The following is a 20683-nucleotide window of genomic DNA, read 5'->3' as shown; positions in this document are numbered from 1 at the left end:
TATAGGTGCCCAGATCTCAGCTGGTAAAGGCTTCAAAATTTTAGTGGTTTATCGTCCCCATTCCTACAGGAATGCTGACCCATTCCTACAGGAATTCTCAGAACTTCTGGCCATGCTGACTCTGTCGTATCCGAGATGGATCATCCTTGGTGACGTCAACGCCTGGGCTGATAACACTCAATCCCAAGATGCAAATGAACTAATAAATCTCATGGGTGGACTAGGCTTCACACAAGTTGTAAAATCTGCTACCCACAGAGGAGGGCATACGCTAGACTTACTGTTCCACCTGGAATGGACATTAGTAACATAACAGTAACTCCAGTGGTGTGGTCAGACCATCACATAATACAGTTTACTATTGAACATCACCCTATCAAGCAGGTCCCTAAAGAAACAATCAAAATCCGTCCCCTGAGTAAATTAACACCGGAGAGGATAACTGCCAACCTGGATTTTACAAATCTGCTCCACAGTCAAATGGACCCAAACACTCTAGTAACCCAGTACAACAACACGATATATGAAACACTTGACAGTATTGCCCCATGGCGCACCAAATCAGCAACCAAAAAGCAGAAAGCTAATTGGTTTGACAAAACCATCATGGATCGAAAAAAGAAAGGGCGCAGACTAGAGAGACAGTGGCGTAAATCAGGGTCTAAGGAGCACAAATCTAGCCTAGTTCAACACCTCAGACAATACCAACAAGCAATAACCAAGAAAAAATCAGATTTTATCTCGCACAAAATATCTACAGCCAACAACAGAGCTGCTCAACTCTTCCACACAGTGGAATCACTCTGCAATCCTTCCTGCCTAAAAGCCCCAACCACATTCTCCAGGGAAAGGTGTGAAGAATTATCTGCCTTCTTCACAAACAAGGTGTCTACCATCCGTGCCAGCATTACACCAACAACATCAATTGACCACTGGACTTTGCATATGCCTACTACCGTACCACCATGGCAAGTCTTTGACATGCTGAGTGAAGAAGATTTTGGAATTCTCATTCAAAGTCTCCGCCCCACTACCTGCAACCTGGATCTTGGCCCAACTGGATCCTTAATGCAGTGCCCAGAGCTGATCAGGCCAGCACTTCACAAAATCACTCAGTGCTCCTTGCAAAGTGAACTTTTCCAGAAGAACTAAAGAAAGCAATCATAAAACCCCTCTTGAAGAAACCATCACTAGATCCTGATTCTGTAACCAACTACAGACCTGTGGCGAACTTACCATTACTATCAAAAGTTATTGAGAAAGCAGTCGCCAACCAGCTAAAAGCCAGGCTTACAGAAAACAACATCTTGAAAAATTTTCAGTCAGGAATCAGGATTCAGGAAAAGGCACAGCACTGAAACGGCATTAGTCCGAGTAATGAATGATCTACTTACTGCAAGGGACAAGGGTGATTGCTCGATTCTAATTCTTCTTGACTTGTCTGCAGCATTTGATACTGTAGATCATGAAATACTAATCCAGTGACTGGAGAATTACTGTGGCCTAAGGGGTACTGTTCTTAGCTGGTTTCAGACTTTCCTATCTGGCAGGACACAGCAAGTATGTCTGGGCACACACTACTCTAATCCAGTGCCACTTGCCTATAGAGTTACACAGGGTTCTGTACTATCACCATTACTCTTTGCGGTTTACATGCTCCCACTGGGCAAAATAATCCAGAACTATGGCCTAGGATACCATTGTTATGCAGATGACACACAACTGTATCTATACTTCAAGCCTGGCACTCAAGACCCATCAGCATCCATAATTGCGTGTCTAGTGGATTTACAAAATTGGATGAACACCAGCTGGCCGAGGCTGAACTCTGACAAAACAGAGGTGTTGGTGGTAGGTGGTCCACACATGATGGATAAAGTTCAAAACACTCACCACCTCAAACTAGCAATTGGGGGAGATACTGTACAGTATAAAGACTCTGTGCGAAACCTTGGGGTGATCCTGGATGGACATCTAAAACTCAGACAGCAGGTATCAGCTGTCGTCAAGTCTTCCTTCTTCCATCTAAGAAATAAAGCGAAAATCAAACACCTTATTCCAGCTGAAGACCTACCTGCCCTGGTTCATGCATTTGTATCCTTCCGCCTAGACTACTGCAACGCCCTGTTCATCGGATCTACAGATAAGGTTCTGCGCCCCTTACAGCTAGTACAGAATGCTGCAGCCAGACTCCTAGCCAATGCCCCCCGCAGCTCATACATCACCCCGGTACTGCAAACTCTTCACTGGCTGCCAGTAAAATAGAGAATCAATTTTAAGATCTGCCTGCTGACATTCAAGGCGGTACACCACATGGGACCCAAATACATAACGGATCTATTGGAACTTTATGCCCCTCCATGCACCCTCCACTCTGCCAACAAAATGAAGCTGGGTATTCCCAGGATACACTTAACATTTGGTGCTCGGGCCTTTTCTTATGCAGCCCCTACTCTATGGAACTCACTTCCACAATCAGTACGAGAGGCTCCTTCTCTGGGCAGCTTTAAAATAAGGCTAAAAACTCACCTCTTTTCCCTAGCCTTTGAGACTGCATAATGCAGGGTCACAGCGCTTTGAGTCCCCAGGGAGAAAAGCGCTATATAAATATTATTGTTATTGTTATTGTTGTTAAAAAGGAGTCCAGCTGATGCTACCTTATTTTTCTTTGGCTATATCATGTTCTAGATTTTTTCACTCCATAACGTTAGTTCAAGGTCAGGCAGTCATGCAATGCTATTAACCTCTTACAGTACATAGTCCAAGCTCATTTTCCAGATGAAAACACTAAAATAAGACCATGTAAATTAGAGATTAGAGAGCTCAAATCACAGCACAGAGAACTGTCTAGAAAAGACTTATATAATCAAGACTTTCTCAGTGCATAGTTTGTCATGCATGTGTTAGGTAGCAGTTGTCGAAACTGAATGCAATTCTTTGCACATGTAATGAGAATATTGTAATGTTTTGCTATGCCCTAATGCTTCCTAGAAAGCATAAAAGAAAGGGCACCATCATGCAAATGTGAACATGTGCAATCATCTGGCTCAGGTGGTGTAACGTAACGCTTAAAGCTCTACTGCTGGGATTCTGATACATAGTCCTCCATGGGTCTCACATATGAGAAAATCTCCAGCGGTAGTGCACATCCACGGGTAAAATTTGATGTTTATTCCATCATTGCTCTGTTTGTTAAACTTCTCTACCATATCGGTATTTGTGCTGACTAATGCTTTTTTAATACCATTGAGTGAACTTTGAAATGTTTTACCTGTAGATGTGCACTACTGCTTTGGCTTTTCTCATACATATAAATTGCCTTGTGTAGCTTTACTTCCTATTACACACATTGCCCTCCATGGGTCTCTTTCCTAGTTTGATGTTATAAAAGGTGGCCTCATATGAGGATGTGCGCATAATGGAACATTGTAGACCTCAGCTAATGTGGCAAATGAAGGTGTTAGTATTGAGTAGTAGTTTACTTCCTTGTTCCATCAATTGTAGGCCCCAGACCTAAAGGTAACCTTGTACAAGAGATATTATGGTATCAGCCTTATTACTTTCATTAGTAAAACTTGGAAGTTTGAGTAAGAACTACAGATGGCATACATGATGTCAAACTGCTGAAGCTTTCTTTAGTCCTTTAGAAGTGTTCTGGTAACTGAATCGTAGCTTTTGGGTTTGGGGTAGGTGTTGCTGAAACAGGGCTGGTTGCTAAGGTGGGATAGAAGTCCAAATCTGAAGATGTTCATCCACATTGTGCATCTTGGTAAGTGAAGTAAGTAAGTGAATCCAAAGATCAGCTAAATAGTGACCTTGAAACTCTTCAGGTAGATGATGGCACATATGCTAAGGTTTTCATTGTAACCACATACCACCAATATCACACCTTATAAACATCTGTAGGCCCTTCAGAAAACTTGTGAACTTTATTTCTCTTAGGCCCCTCTTAGTACATTTCCCCTGAATAAATTGAATCTTCCAAGCCTCAAGAATCACATCTTTCCTTCTAAAGATTACAGTACTGGAAACTTTTCAAAACATTAATGTATGTATTCATTGGCTTTGAGCCAAATCATTTGTATAATTTGGAGCAGAAGTGTAAGGCCATATAGTGTAAGGACATGCATATATGTGTGTGTATGTATATATATATATATATATATATATATATATATATATATATATATATATATATATATATATATATATATATATATATATATATATATATATATATATACTTTTAGCCACTTTGTATATTGCTATATTTAGGTTTTAGCCACTTTAATATAGCTAATTATATGGAGATTCTGTAAACTTTTATGGTTTATGCACAGCATGACAGCACAGCTGTAGGACTGGAAGAAAAAGGTGCAGTTTAGAGAAATGGATCTACAATATAAGAGAATGAGAACATCAGCTTTATTAGGTGAGTTGGGTGAAAAAAAAGAACTTCGCACATAAGGAGAATGTACTCTCACCTTCCTTATTGTGCAGCATTCTTTTTAGTCTGTCCTTTGCCTTTATATCTGAAAAAAAACATTGTACTGAGCAGCTAATGTAGGTGCTAATAAATAATTAAGTAATAAAATTGTGTTTTTGTCAAGAACGTTTCAGGTTTTTTTTTTCTATTTTTTAAAACTTAATAAGCACCAAATCTTTTTTTTCTCTTGTTAACTAATTAACTCAAAAGTTTCTACCCTGAGATCACTCTGCTCTGTCACTTGAAGTTCTAAATTGCTTTCTGTTGCTTAGTCCTTGGATACTTCTATCTGGCACATAAATTAAACTGTCACTGTCCTTCTAGTTGTTTTGCAGTCTTCCATGATATCAGGTATTTTATTTTTAAGCATTGCACAGATTGCTGTTACTCATATTTTTGCCTTGCTGCTATTTTATTCTCAGATTTAATGTTTTTTGTTGTTTTTTTTGTTTGTTCTGCTAAGCATAAAATTAAATGTTATTACTATTATGCTACCAGTGCAAATGATATATATCTATTTAGCGAGATAGCTGCACACTTTTGCCACACCTTTGCCCTGGTCCAAATCAGAAGCATATGTCATAAAATAAATAAATAATGTTAAAATGGAAAGTCCATAAGCTGATGCGGAGATCACTGCTGATCACATATCACTGGTGTTTTTACATTCTGGCACAGGTACAATGCAAAACAATTTTGGAGACAGGCTATTCACAATATTTGTAGAAAAACAGAATACAAAACAGAAACAGAAACCTTGCCCAATAGATAGATGATTAACAATAACTTAAATGTGATAATCCTTTCCACCGGGTGAAAACATACTTTTTGTCCCAAATAAAACAGAAGAACACAGAAGCAAGTCTTCTTACAGCACAGACCTCATACACCTTTGTTTGTCAGCCCCCTGCAGCCTTGTGGTTCCCAGAGAAGGACAGTTTTGGACTAAACTAATCAGTGAAAGTTTGGACATATATAAATACCATCATCCACTTTCCCAGGTATTCTCTTGTCAAAACTGTCACAAACCCCCTCATGCTGCGACCCCTCCGGCCCCCCAAAAGGGCCTGAGCGGGTCCCGAGGGGACATCCACATTTTTGCAGGGGGGGCCCAGTGATTTCTAGTTACGTCCCTGGTCACAAAAGTTAGAAACAATTGATGAAGAAAGTGGAGAAAATAATAATGATGTGGCAGTTAATCACTGCTTAGAGCAGCCTTTCTCAATCTTTTTACCTTGGAGGAACCCTGTAAATAACTTCTGGATCTCAAGGAACCCCTGCAAACAATTTTTTGGTCTCGGGGAACCCCTACATTTATTTTTCAGGAGGCATGGTCTTTAAATAGGTTAGGCTGCTAATTTCACTATCTCTTATTACACTGCCACTCATTATACTGTCTCCTGACCCCCCAATTTAGTGCTTCTTGTTACAGTACCACCTATTATAGTGTGCTCTATCATATTTCCCCCACGATGGGGTAAAATGCCAAGGAACCCCTGCAGAGTCCTCAAGGAACCCTGGGGTTCCAGGGAACCCTGATTGAGAGAGCCTGGGTTAGAGTGTCCTTGTTAAGACTGTGTGCTTTCTTGAAAGAAGCAAGTTCTCAGGTTGAGCTTTAGGATAGTAAAGGATGGGTGAGTACTAAACAGATAATGGAAGGGAGTTCCAGAGCAGGAAAGAAATATAAGAAAAAGTTATGTATATTAAAATAGTTACATAGTTATTTTTGAGAATGTTAAAAGAGGAGAATAACAATAAGCAGTGCATAGGTGGTGTGCAGAATGGTGTCTTGAAATAAGTGCACATATGAAAGATGGATTTAAACTATAGAGTGCATTGTAGAGGAGTGTTAAAATCTTAAATTGTATCCCTTGTGTGATTGTGACAGTGGAGGGACTGACAAAGAGTGTCAGAATTAATAAATAAGTGAGAGGAGAGGTGGATAAGACGTGCAACAGCATTCATCATGATAGACTGAAGTGGAGCCAGTCAGTTTACAGAAAGCCACTAGAACATGGTGTTGCAATGCTCCGTCAGGAAATTATGACAGCATGCACAGATTATTTAGCTGTGTCCTGAGTATGAAAGGGGCTACTACAAGAATTTGAATATATATTTTTGTCGGAGACAACAGAAGGTGGCTGGCAATGTGAGGTTTGAAGCAGAGAGCTGAATCAATAGGCAGCAAACTTGAGGATCATGAGTTATTGGTATGTTATTTTCAATGATTGTTATGCAAGGCATGTGGACAGTCACATCTTGTGGTGGGAAAAAGTGACAATTTTGGAGGGGGGGGGGGGGGGGGGTTGACACTGTTTTTAAATAGCAATAAACAACACTAACAAATGTTAGTTGAACACTTATCTCAGCTTATTTTATAAGCATTTCTCCGGACTTTTTTCTTCAGTGAAAATTTTTATAATAGGTCCCTGCATGTTTTTGCATGTTTATAAAGTGGCAGCCATTGCTGGGGACATAGGTGTGGAATCACACAGTGGATTTTTTTCAACTGCCATAACTCAGCCTATTTTAAATGTATGACCAGAATGTTTTCCCAACACCACACATTGGGGTTGATTCACTAAACAGTGCTATTTCATAACGCGCAGCGCTATTTCATAACGTGCGTATGGCGTAATGCTGTGTGCGGCATAATGACACAAGCGCTATCAGCAAGTACGGTAGAGCGCATAATACTTTGCGCGCATACAAAATTATGTGTTATTGATTTAAATAGTGTGTAAGTGTATGCTTTAAAAACATAGAAAAGTTAGCATTTATTACCTAACATGCACTCATCCAGCCAAAGCTCAAACAGTTCCACCACTGAAGGAAAATTTAAACAAAAATATATAAAAAAAAATTACATTTGTCCAGGACTATTCATACTTTTTAAGTGTCATAAATACTAATTGATGTGATGAAGCACATTCGAGCATCTGTAAGGGGCCAACAACACCATATAAATACATGTTCCCTATGGGGGAACCTGGGGTGCAGGAGGAGGGAGAGGCAACTTGGGGTCCAGCAGTGCAGGTGCCCCTGCAGAGCTCAGAGGCCCTGGGCCAATTGTCCCCTTTACCTCTATATCAGCTCCAGCACACACTGTGTCCCAGCTTCACAGTGTCCCCAGCAGTGTGCTGCAGCTTCACACATTACACAGCACACAACACAAGTCACACAACACAAGTCACACAACACAAGTCACACTACACAGTATCCACCACATGTTACAATGAATACAGTGATATACAATTAATAAAAGTTATGGTTGCTTGGCATTGTGCATATGAACAACACAATTTAATTACTACTTAAAAATATGAAAAACTACACAGAGGCCAAAAACAGCTGAAAATTGTACACATACAAATAAATAACACTTACTTGCCCAGTCTCAAACTATTCTGAAGCAGGTGCTGTTGAGCAAAGCTTATATAGGCCAACAGCTGACAAATGTTAACACGTGCATAAACTTCTACTCGCTCAAACTAATAAACGCTATCAGTTTTACCGTGCGTAACGTTTTATGCCGATAATGACACTCATAATTTATGTAGCGCTATAGTGCAATTCAATAACATTAGTAGTAGATCAGAAGATCAGGACCACAGTGTCTAACAAAATATTCACCAAATTCAAAATCAATAAAAAAAAAATAGAGACCTCTGCCTATGCAAGCTTGCATTCTAAGGAGATAGGGAAAACAGTAAACAATAAACTTTATATCCAGGCATATTATATATATATATATATATATATATATATATATATATATATATATATATATATATATATATATGTCTGGATGGGATTCCAGAGGCGAGGAGAAGCTTGTGAGAAATCCTGTATGTGCAAATGTGCTGGGGGAACTAGCTGGATTTGCAAGAGAAGAGAAACACACAGTGTCTTTAGACCTTATTTGTCATATGTAAATAACTAAGCTAAATTGTGAAGCTGATTTATAAGTTTTAACCCCCAAAAAAGACAAAAAAAACCCAAAACACCATTTTATTATAGTTTACTGTATTTTGTTTTTATATCAGTGATAGCCAAGAATGGAACTATGCAACATAAAACTTCATATTTTCTCAAGTCAATTATGTGCATTCCAGATCCATGGATATAAATATTCACAGCATATTAATCTTGAAAAATATATGACTTCAGTTCTCATTTTCTATTTCTACAGAAACCCAATAACCTGTCACAACATGTCATTCTGGTAATATTACTTCTTAATTACAGTCATATTTTCAATGTAAGAGTTAACCAGCAGTCATTTTGCTATAAACCACTATAGATAGAGGAAAGTGACATGGTTAAGGATGATGAAATAAGTCATTCATGCAAATACAAAATGTTGATATATATATTGCAAATCAAATATACAGTAAAATATGACTGTGTCATTAATATGTAGACTAAGTACTATTTTCAATGTGTTTGATGTTTCATCTACAGCCGCTAAGTGCTGAATTTCTTTGATTTTCAATGCGACCACCCACCCCATAAAAAGTATCAAATCTTAATACACACACGTGTGTGTGTGTGTGTGTGTGTGTGTGTGTGTGTGTGTGCGTGCGTGCGTGCGTGCGTGCGTGCGTGCGTGCGTGCGTGTGTGTGTGTGTGTAGAGTTGGGCCGAACCTCCGATTTTAGGTTCGCGAACTTCCGCGAAAGGTTCGGTTCGCGAAAAAGTTCGCGAACCGCAATAGACTTCGATGGGGAGGCAAACTTTGAAAGTTTAAAAAAATTCTATCAGCTGGAAAAATGATAGAAAACATGTTTCAAAAGGTCTAATACCTGGAGCCACACCTAATTGAGTGAAATACACATCACTGCTGAAGGACCTGCCCTCCTCCAAGCAAGGTCCTTTATACCATTTGACTCAGTTGCCTGCCTACACTAATTAGTTATGGGACAGCTGCTACACACTCTGCTAGGAAGATTTTAATCTCCCTCCTCCCGGAGGGAGGAGGGTCTCTTCTGCCAGGGAATTATACTATTTTAAAAACCAGTATACATCATACCATAGCTGGGAATTGAACCCAGATCTCACTGTGTGGTGGGCACGTCACCCTAAGCACTGTACCACTACAGTAGTAAGTGAAGCTAGCCTAAAATGTACCATTTATGCTCAATGCAATAGAACCATTAGGTTGCTTAAAGGAGAACTGTAGTGAGAGGTATATGGAGGCTGCCATATTGATTTCCTTTTAAGCTATACCAGTTGCCTGGCAGCCCTGCTGATCTATTTGGCTGCAGTAGTGTGAATCACACCAGAAACAAGCATGCAGCTAATCTTGTCAGATCTTACAAAAATGTCAAACACCAGATCTGCTGCATGCTTGTTCAGGGTCTAGGGCTAAAAGTATTGGAGGCAGAGGCTCTGCAGGATAGCCAGGTAACTGGTATTGCTTAAAAGGAAATCAATATGGTAGCCTCCATATACCTTTCACTACAGTTCTCCTTTAAAGGGAACCTTAACTGAGAGTGATATGGCTGTTTCCTGTAAACAATACCAGTTGCCTGGCAGTCCAGCTGATCTTTGTGACTGCAATAGTGGCTGAATCACACCCTGAAACAAGCATGCAGCTAATCCAGTCTGACTTCAGTCAGAGCACCTGATCTGCATGCTTGTTCAGGGGCTGTGACTAAAAGTATTAGAGACACAGGATCAGCAGGCGATTCAGGCAACTGGTATTATTTTAAAAGGAAAAATCCATATCCTTCTCCGTTTAGGTCCCCCTTAAGGATTTGTAGCATAAAAGCCAACTCACATTGGCTGGGATTTGAACCTGGGTCTCACTGTGTGGTGGACAAGCACACTAACCACTGTACCATATGAAGCTGGCCTAAAATTTACCATTTATGCTCAATACAAGAGAAAAAGTAGACAAGACAAACATTTATATCACACTTTTCTCCTGGCGGACTCAAAGCACCAGAGCTGCAGCCACTAGGGCATGCTCTATAGGCAGTAGCAGGGTTAGGAAGACTTGCCTAAGGTCTCCTACTGAATAGGTGCTGGCTTACTGAACAGACAGAGCTGAGATTTGAACTCTGGTCTCCTTTGTCAGAGGCAGCGCCCTTATCCATTACACCATGCAGCCACTGCTTACAGATATTTAGCCAGACATGGCCTTCTCTTTTGTGTTCAACAGTTGTCAAGAGAAAAATTAGACCAGATAGCAGTGTTAGGAAGACTTGCCTAAGGTCTCCTACTGAATAGGTGCTGGCTTACTGAACAGACAGAGCTGAGATTTGAACTCTGGTCTCCTTTGTCAGAGGCAGCACCCTTATCCATTACACCATGCAGCCACTGCTTACAGAAGGTCTACAAGACAGCCTAGAAATCCTGGAGAAATTTAGCACAACATGGGCACTCCCCATTAATCTAAAGAAAACCAAAACCATGGTGTTCCAGAGGAAAAACAGGTCAGCCCAGAGCCCATCCTTTATACTCAATGACTGTGAAATCAGCAGAACTGATAAATATACCTACCTTGGTCTGGAAATCAACCAATCAGGAAGCCTTAAGTCAGCCATGGAGGCCCTAAAAGCCAAAGCATGCAGAACGTTCTATGCCATCAGGAAATAACTGTACCACCTCAAACCACCAGTAAAGGTCTGGCTGAAGGTTTTTGACAGTGTCATCACCCCAATCCTACTGTATGGAAGTGAAGTATGGGGCCCCACCACCTACCCAGACCAATCAAAATGGGAATCCAGCCCAACAGAAATATTCCACCTTGAGTTCTGCAAACACCTTCTCCATGTCCATCGGAGTACCTCAAACAATGCCTGCCGAGCTGAGCTGGGGAGATTTCCATTACTGCTTGAGATACAGAAGAGAGTGTTGTCCTTCTGGGCCCACCTACAGAGCAGTAGCCCTGACTCACCCCACTACAAAGCCATGCTGCACAATGAAGACCAAGAAAAGCCGTGTGCACTGAAAGTCGTGGTCAGCTCTATACTCCCTCCAACCCCCGGCCCACAGGTCATAACAAAAGTCCAGATAAAACACACCACAGCTAAGAGCAAAGAAGACTATGTGGAAAAATGGAGGAGTGAAATAAACCCTTATCCATTACACCATGCAGCCACTGCTTACAGATATTTATCCAGACATGGCCTTCTCTTTTGTGTTCAACAGTTGTCCAAAGAGAACCCCAGATAGCCAGGTAGATTCATATCTCTCTCTTTTCCTAACACTGCTACTGCCTATAGAGCATGCCCTAGTGGCTGCAGCTCTGATCCTTTGAGTCCACCAGGAGAAAAGTGTGATATAAATGTTATTTGTCTTGTCTACTTTTTCTCTTGTATTGAGCATAAATAGTAAATTTTAGGCCAGCTTCAGTTGGTATAGTGGTTAGTGTGCTTGCCCACCATACAGTGAGACCCAGGTTCAAATCCCAGCCAATGTGAGTTGGCTTTTATACTACAAATCCTTAAAGGGAACCTAAACGGAGAAGGATATGGATTTTTCCTTTTAAAATAATACCAGTTGCCTGAATCGCCTGCTGATCCTGTGTCTCTAATACTTTTAGCCACAGCCCCTGAACAAGCATGCAGATCAGGTGCTCTGACTGAAGTCAGACTGGATTAGCTGCAGGCTTGTTTCAGGGTGTGATTCAGCCACTATTGCAGTCACAAAGATCAGCTGGACTGCCAGGCAACTGGTATTGTTTACAGGAAACAGCCATATCACTCTCACTTAAGGTTCCCTTTAAAGAAGAACTGTAGTGAAAGGTATATGGAGGCTACCATATTGATTTCCTTTTAAGCAATACCAGTTACCTGGCTATCCTGCAGATCCTCTGCCTCCAATACTTTTAGCCCTAGACCCTGAACAAGCATGCAGCAGATCTGGTGTTTGACATTTTTGTAAGATCTGACAAGATTAGCTGCATGCTTGTTTCTGGTGTGATTCACACTACTGCAGCCAAATAGATCAGCAGGGCTGCCAGGCAACTGGTATAGCTTAAAAGGAAATCAATATGGCAGCCTCCATATACCTCTCACTACAGTTCTCCTTTAAGCAACCTAATGGTTCTATTGCATTGAGCATAAATGGTACATTTTAGGCTAGCTTCACTTACTACTGTAGTGGTACAGTGCTTAGGGTGACGTGCCCACCACACAGTGAGATCTGGGTTCGATTCCCAGCTATGGTATGATGTATACTGGTTTTTAAAATATTATAATTCCCTGGCAGAAGAGACCCTCCTCCCTCCGGTAGGAGGTAGAAGGGTAGAAGGGTAGAAGGGAGGTGGGAGGCCAATTAAAATCTCCCTAGCAGAGTGTGTAGCAGCTGTCCCATAACTAATTAGTGTAGGCAGACAACTGAGTCAAATGGTATAAAGGACCTAGCTTAAAGGGAGGGTGGGCGGGTTCTCGAGCAGTGTGTTTGACAAAAACATGTCTGCTGACAGTGATATGGAGGGTCAAAATTTTGCTCAATAGAGCATTATGGGGCGAATCGAACTTCCGCAAAAGTTCGCCTGATGCAGGCGAACGCGAACCCCCAAAGTTCGCCTGGAACCGTTCGCAGGCGAACCGTTCGGCCCAACTCTATGTGTGTGTGTGTGTGCGTGCGTGCGTGCGTACGTACAGTGCTGCCCATAATTATTCATACCCCTGGTAAATTAAACCACTTAAAGTTACTTTTATTCAACCACAAGATGCATTTTTGTGGAGCAAAAAAGCATTTCTCAGGTCTTGTTTACATTTAAACAAAAAGTGTCCAGTCCAAAATTATTCATACGCTTCTCAATAATCAATAGAACATCCTTTTTTAGGCTAATACAGCTATTAAATGCTTCTCCATTAATTGCAGACCATCTTTTTGCACGTCTCCACAGGTATTTTTGCCCATTCATCTTTACCAATGGGCTCTAAATCTTTCAGGTTGGAGGATTTTCTTGCCATCACCCTGATCTTTAGCTCCCTCCACAGATTCTCAATTGGATTCAAGTTAGGACTCTGGTTGGGCCACTCCAAAATGTTAATGTTGTTGTCTGCTAACCATTTCTTCACCACATTTGCTGTGTGTTTTGGGTCATTGTCATACTGAAATGTCCACTGGTGCCCAAGGCCTAGTTTCTCTGCAGACTACCTGATGTTGTCGCTGAGACTCCTCATGGATTGCTCTTTTTTCATAGTGCCGTTTGCTGTGATTAAGTTTCCCTGGTCCATTGGCTGAAAAACACTCCCAAACCATTAGGTTCCCACCACCATGTTTGACAGTGGGGATGGTGTTCTTTGGGTTGAAGGCTTCTCCTTTTTTATACTAAATTGTGACCAAACAAATCAATTTTTGTTTCATCTGACTATAACACAGAAGACCATAAGTCTTCTTGTTTGTCCAGATGAGCATTTCCAAAGACCAAGCAAGCTTTTGTGTGCCTTATCTGGATACGTGGCGTCCTACTTGGTTTGCTTCTGTGGAACCCAGCAGTGTGCAGTGTTCATTGGATGGTCTGCCTTGAGACATTGCCACCAGCAGAGCCCAGATTCAGCAGGATGGCCTTGGTGGTGATCCTTGGATTCTTTTTCACCTCTCTCACTATTCTCCTGGCCAGCACAGGTGTCCCTTTTGGCTTCCAATCACGTCCTCTGAAATTTTCAACAGTGCGGAACATCTTGTATTTTTTAATAATACTTTGCTCTGTAGCCACCGGAACTTGCAAACATTTAGAAATGGCCTTGTAGCCATTTCCTGACTTGTGAGAAGCCACAATGCACAGCAGCAGGTCCTCACAAGCTCCTTTGTCTTAGCCATGACTGTCCACAAACCAACTGCAGAGAGCTGCTGTTTTTCACCCGTTGAGTGGATTAAAACAGCTGTTACCAATTAATCAGGGTACTTAGGATGCTTTAGAACAGCTTGGACTATTTGGAATGGTATAGAACTTTGTATTTTTCCACAGACTGTGACAGTTTTTGAAGGGTATGAATAATTTTGGACTGGATGCAAATGTAAATAAAAGCTGAGACATATTTTTTTTCCACAACAATGCCTATTGTACATCGTCTTATTATCTTTTGGGAGACACCACTATGTCATTTCCCTTCAAAAAAAATTACTTGCTGGTTGAATAAAAGTAACTTTAAGTCAAAATTTGTCAGGGGTGTGAATAATTATGGGAAGCACTATCTATCTATCTATCTATCTATCTATCTATCTATCTATCTATCTATCTATCTATCTATCTATCTATCTATCTATTTGTGCCATTAACAGTGCAAGAATGGCAGCAATTAAATATTCTCCTTTAAAATCAATCAGGGAATTTTGATTGGCTTTTGTAGGCTCCGCCCACTTTTCTGAATACTAATCACAGTCACCAAGTGACCAACTGTGCAAAGTTTGAGAACCCTACCCTACTATTTAAGTGAGTGTAAGAATGGCTGCAGTTTACATTTTCCCAGTGAAATTTGTATTTGTCTTCGACCACTTTTTGGTTATGAGGATAAAAAGTATCCTATATGTTATTCCAGGTAATGTAGTATGTGTGTGCTAAATTTCATTCAAATATATCAGCCATTGCTGTGTGATCAAGTAACAAACATCCAAACATTCAAGCTTTCACATTTATAATATTATGAAGATAGTAATATCATCACATTCTGGAACATTAGCATAATTTTCCAAATCCTGAATTCCTTAATACATTTCTTGTGACTATTAGAGATGTCCCGAACAGTTTGCATGCAAACTTATTTGGGCGAACAACGCAACTTCGCGTTCGCAACGGATCGCGAACTTTAGGCGGTTTCGACACGCCCCCTATACTACATCATCGGGCTAAACTTTGACCCTCTACATCACAGTCAGCAGACACATGGCAGCCAATCAGGCTGCACTCCCTCATGGAGCCCCCCCCCCCCCCTTATATAAGGCAGCAGCTTCGGCCATGTTCTCACTCTGTGTGCTGCAGTATTAGTGAGAGAAGGGAGAGACATTGGAGAGATAGGGAAAGCGATAGTTAGGAGGTCTGTTAGCTTGCTCCTTGCTGATATTTGTTGCTGAAAAGCACCACCAAACAGCTCTTTTGAGAGCTAATGTTCTTGTGATTTTTTTTTTTTTTTGCGTGGCCCACTGACACTGCATATACAGCCTTGTCTGTCGTAGATGGCCCTTGCTAATTGCTCTACTGTGCCAGGCCCAGCACATTTAGTGCCTAGTGTGACTGCTGCATGCTGTTTTATATACCAGTCCATGCATACCTTTTCACTGCACCTGTGTGACCCCCATGCTGTTTTATATACCAGTCCGTGCATACCTTTCACTGCACCTGTGCGACCACACGCTGTTTTATATACCAGCAGTCAGTGCATACCTTTCACTGCATCTGTGTGACCACACGCTGTTTTATATACCAGCAGTCTGTGCATAACTTTCACTGCATCTGTGTGACCGCACACTGTTTTATATATCAGCAGTCAGTGCATCAATTTTCACTGCACCTGTGTGACTGCACATTGTTATACCAGCAGTCACTGCAACCTTTTCACTGCACCTGTGTGACTGCACATGGTTATACCAGCAGTCACTGAATATCTTTCACTGCATCTGTGACTGCACTTTGTACCTGGCAGGGTACAGGGTAGATCTTTGGAGTCGTTCATTAGGAAAGTTGGTGGAAAAGGTACTTTTTAAAAACCAGACCGGTTGGACATAACTACAGGAGGAAGAGGTCCCGCCCACCTTCCTAGCTTGCAGAACAGATGTTGGACATTTATTGAGCGATTTTTGACCAATCTCGCAGTGGTCAAACAGGCTGGGTGAGTGGAACTCCTGTGGGGGTGAATAGAACTTCTGTGTCATAAAGCGGAGCGCTGTCTATTAATACATGAGACTCTGAGAAGAAACTTGCCGAAGCCTGAATAGAGCGCAGACGTGAACTAAATATCTAGCACACTATTATAGAACTGATGAACTTTATGTCTACATCCTAGTGCTGTCCATAATACAATACCATCACTTTAGTGGCCATAGTGTTTGCAGTTTTGAAAGCTTGCCTGCCCATTAAAGTCTTTTGCGGTTCGCAATGTTCGCCGGTTCGCAAACTTTTTCACAAGTTCGCGTTCGCGGTTCGCAAACCAAAAAAGTGGCTTCACAACATCTCTAGTGACTATGTCTTTTTTTTTCATTTAAAACAATCTACATTTATGAAAGTCTGGCATTTTTCATCCCATGTTGTTTTTGGTCATGTAGGGTTTTGTGATATTTTTGGGGTGTCTGGTTTCCTTGTGAAATGTCTGTCTGTCCTGCTGCATCTATTGCCAACTTATTTTACTTTTTTACATGTATTATATTTTTTGGAATATAAGACGCCACAGAATGTAAGATGCACCAAGGTTTAGAGGGCAAAAAGCAGGGAAAAATACATATACTAAACCTGGTGCATCCATGTTCCAGGAGCATCTTGTAGATCTTGTCCTGTGTCTCCATGCGGCCTCCTGTGTCCCCTTCTGTCCATCATGTGTCCTCTTCTGTCCCCCTGTGCCCTCCTTTGCTCCCCCTGTGCGTCCCCTTATTTCTCCTGTGTGTCTCACTGTGTCCTCCTTTGCTCCATGTGTCTTCTTCTGACCAGTGTGTCCTCCTGTGTGTCCCACTGTGTCCTCTTTCACCCTATTTTGTCCCCCTGTGTCCTCCTCCTGTCCCCCTTGTGTTCCTGCGTGTCCCCTTCTACTCCCCTGCATTGTTCTCTTGTCCTCCTGTGTGTGCCCCTGTGTCCCCTCCTGTACCCCATGTGTGATCCTCCTGTCCCCGTGTTCACTTCCGTCCCCATGTGTGGTTCTCTAGTCCCCCGCATGTCTCCTCCTCTGGCCTTCTGTAAGAACAAATTGCGGCAGCACCTGCCACCACACCATTGATTCCGATAGCGATCAGCAAACCTCTCATCTCCTGTGTGGCTTACCCTAGTGAAGACTTCTACTGATTGCATCAGCAGAAGCCATCACTAGACGGAAGCCACGCGGGAGATGAGAGGTCTGCTAATCACCTCTCATACAGTGGTGGTGAGGTGAACTGGTGCTGCTGCTAATTGTTCTTAGTTCTTACACAGGAGAGCAGAGGAGACATGTGGGGAACTGGAGGACCACACAAATGGAAAAAGCAGGGAGTCCCCAGCATCACAGTGGGTCAGCAGTTTAGGAAGGTTCGGGGTTAGTATCAGCGGGTGATCGTAGGTGAAGGACTCCCTTTCTTTGGAATATGAGGCAGGGACTTTTTCCCCCATTTTGGGGGGAAAAAGTGCGTCTTATATTACAAAAAAATGGTATATCATAGCTGCCTGGACATTATTTACATTAACCTTTTTTGTGAACTGTAACTAGGGATTATTTTTGGAGTTGGACTTATATTTTGTATGTCCTCAAAAATCCTGAAACATCATGATAGGGCTTTTTTTGGGGGTAGGGCTTTATTTTCAAGGAAGTATGGTATTTCTCAGTTTTCACTCATTAATGTTAAGTAAATAAAAAATGCTACTGTAGATATAAACTCCAAATATTTTTTGACTGTTTATCTTATTTATCATAACAATTTAAACATGTTGTTTGTACAACGTATGATATTCAATTTTGAAATAAAGAGAAAAAAAGGGGGGACACCTAGAGCCCAATGTAGGGTAGTATGTTAAGTGAATGGGAAATTAAATGGTAAGTAAACAATATACTCACAAACCAGGGTTACCGTATAGGCAACCACTGTAAAGGCAGGTGAGGAGATTAGACCTGTTCTCACTCAGGATTAAGATGTCGCTCTCTTTAGATCAGAAGAAGAGTGGGGTACAACCCCTCCACCAGGGGTGGACACTGGAATGTGTAAAGAGAACAGAGGCGCCAAAAGGATAAAAAGTATATACAACTTTTAAAATTTTTATGGGAGGCAGTGGTGGACTTACCTCCCCGAAGTGGACAACAAGACTGTCAACTTTCACATAAACAAATTTATTCACATGCTCCAACATATAGTGCAACGCATTTCACTGGTATATTCCCGCTTCCTCAGGCAATAAAAAGGAGGAGTATACAACTATAAGGAACCAGAGACAAATATAGTGCAGGCAGACAAAAATGTATATTGTACAATGATAGTTATATTTATATACATCATATGTTTAGTCGATTTATTCGAGGTGGGGGGGATAAAAGTGGGAGATGGTTGTTAATGAGTGAGGGAGGATCCTGGGAGGATGGTGCGAATGGGGCTAGTGTTAAGGTAGTGGTGGAAGAGGTCCTATGCTGTGAGTTGGGACAAGAAAAAAGCTCACAACAATCCTTTCTTTTCCCTTGGGCTACAATCATCTATCCCCTGTCTCTTCCACTTACCAGTCCTATAGGACCTCTTCCACCACTACCTTAACACTATCCCCATTCGCACCATCCTCCCAGGATCCTCCCTCACTCAGTAACAACCATCTCCCCCTTTTATCACTGAGGCTAATAAAAAATACTTCCCCCCCCTCCCCTCTTCCCTCCCCTCATCTCAAATAAATTGACTAAACATATGATGTATATAAATATAACTATCATTGTAAAATATACACTTTTGTCTGAAGGCGCTATATTTGTCTCTGGTTCCTTACAGTTGCATACTCTTCCTTTTTATTGCCTGAGGAAGCGGGAATATACCCGTGAAACGCGTTGCACTGTATGTTGGAGTATGTGAATAAATTTGTTTGTGTGAAAGTTGACTGTCTTGTTGTCTACTTCGGGTAGCTAAGTCCACCACTGCCTCCTGTGAAAATTTTAAAAGGTTTTATTTACTTTTTATCCTTTTGGCGCCTCTGTTCTCTTTACAAATTTTGAAATAAAAGTACAGTATATATTTCTTTAAAGATGTGGAAAAATAAGTTAATAGGAAAGATAACTTATTCTTTTATATGTGATGGGTGGGGTCTGAGAACTGGGCACGGTAATAGGAGGCGACTAAACAGTATTTTCATTTTAATGCTCTATGTTATGTTACCACTGCATCCCTTTCTATTAAGGCCCCCCCCCCCATTTCCCTTCCATATGTCTACCTTTTAGTGCCTCCATTAAAGGATCTCCTGATTAACGTGACATCCTATTTATAGCAACCTCTACAATGAAGTGGAAAAAAAACAACAACCTTTCATGCTAGATGAGCACAAGAGAGCTTTCATCATTACTCAATATCAAAACCACATGTACTAATGGGGAGAGGGGATGCTCTATCCTAAGTGGTGTGGAGTCCAGCAATATGTGAAAGGTGTGAGTTTATAGCCATTTCATGCTTAATTTATTGCCAGAAGTCCAAACGTGTCAACAAAGATCTATATCTTGAAATCTTGGCAAACAGTGCAGGATGAACCAGATGTGGGAACTAAATCATCACTTTGTCCCATTCTCTTGTTTAATGAGCTGACAATGATGAGGCTAATACTGTCACAGGCTTTCCAATCTATAAATCACCCAGAGAAGACTGAAATTAAGCACTTTTACAATATGGGCCTTTGGAACTTAAAGGATGGGATGACCGAAGCTGCTGTTTGATCTCAATACCTCTTTTTGTTCTCTATTCTTTATTCCTTTCCTTCCTTTGCTTATTTGTCACCTCTCATTTATTATAGTATTGCTGCAATCAGGTCTGGAAAGGGATGTGCACTAGTAGTATTAGCGGTTATGCATTATTATTATTATTATTATTATTATTATTATTATTATTGCTTTAAAAAGTGCCAACATATTCCATGGTGCTATACAAAGTAAAAAAAAAATGGAGTACATAATGATACAGACACTACACAGAGAATTTTATGTGTGCATCAAACCAAGTTGAATCTGACAAATCTGGCTTTGCAAATTTGGCCTAATTGGCTTCTCACGATTGCTCATGCAAATATGCATTTGCTTTTGCATGCCTCTTTGGAGGTGGGTGGTGGAAGGCTTGTTCTAGGTGTGTGAGCCCTGGAGTGAGCTGTCTGTGCCTGTCCTCCCCCTCTTGGAGTGCTACGTGTGAGCCATTCCGAGCTCCACAAGCTTGGGTTGACCCATGCTTCACTCTTTTCTTATGTGTTGCACCCAAGTCATGCTCAGTAGCAGAGCGAAATGGATGTTTAGGTAAGTGCCTGTTTTTAATCTCAGGAGGCAGGTGCGGACGGCCCATCCCGGCATTGGCCCCGCTTGGAGGGGTCGCCTGCACCCCCCAGCCTCCTCCT

At 41.4% G+C, this 20683-nt stretch overlaps 1 long non-coding RNA gene across 1 annotated transcript in view; it reads left to right on the top strand.

Annotated features, from left to right (window-relative positions):
• Positions 1–20683, top strand: part of LOC137517708 (uncharacterized) — an 88721-nt gene that overhangs the window by 32372 nt on the left and 35666 nt on the right. Inside the window, exon 3 of the long non-coding RNA XR_011020630.1 lies at positions 4341–4432. This is a non-coding gene — a long non-coding RNA (uncharacterized lncRNA). The remainder of the gene's footprint in view (positions 1–4340; positions 4433–20683) is intronic.

Source organism: Hyperolius riggenbachi, chromosome 5 (assembly GCF_040937935.1).
Source record: "Hyperolius riggenbachi isolate aHypRig1 chromosome 5, aHypRig1.pri, whole genome shotgun sequence".
NCBI classification, from domain to species: domain Eukaryota; kingdom Metazoa; phylum Chordata; class Amphibia; order Anura; family Hyperoliidae; genus Hyperolius; species Hyperolius riggenbachi.
Note: the sequence above shows the minus strand (reverse complement) of the source record. Positions and strands in the feature narration are given on the sequence as shown.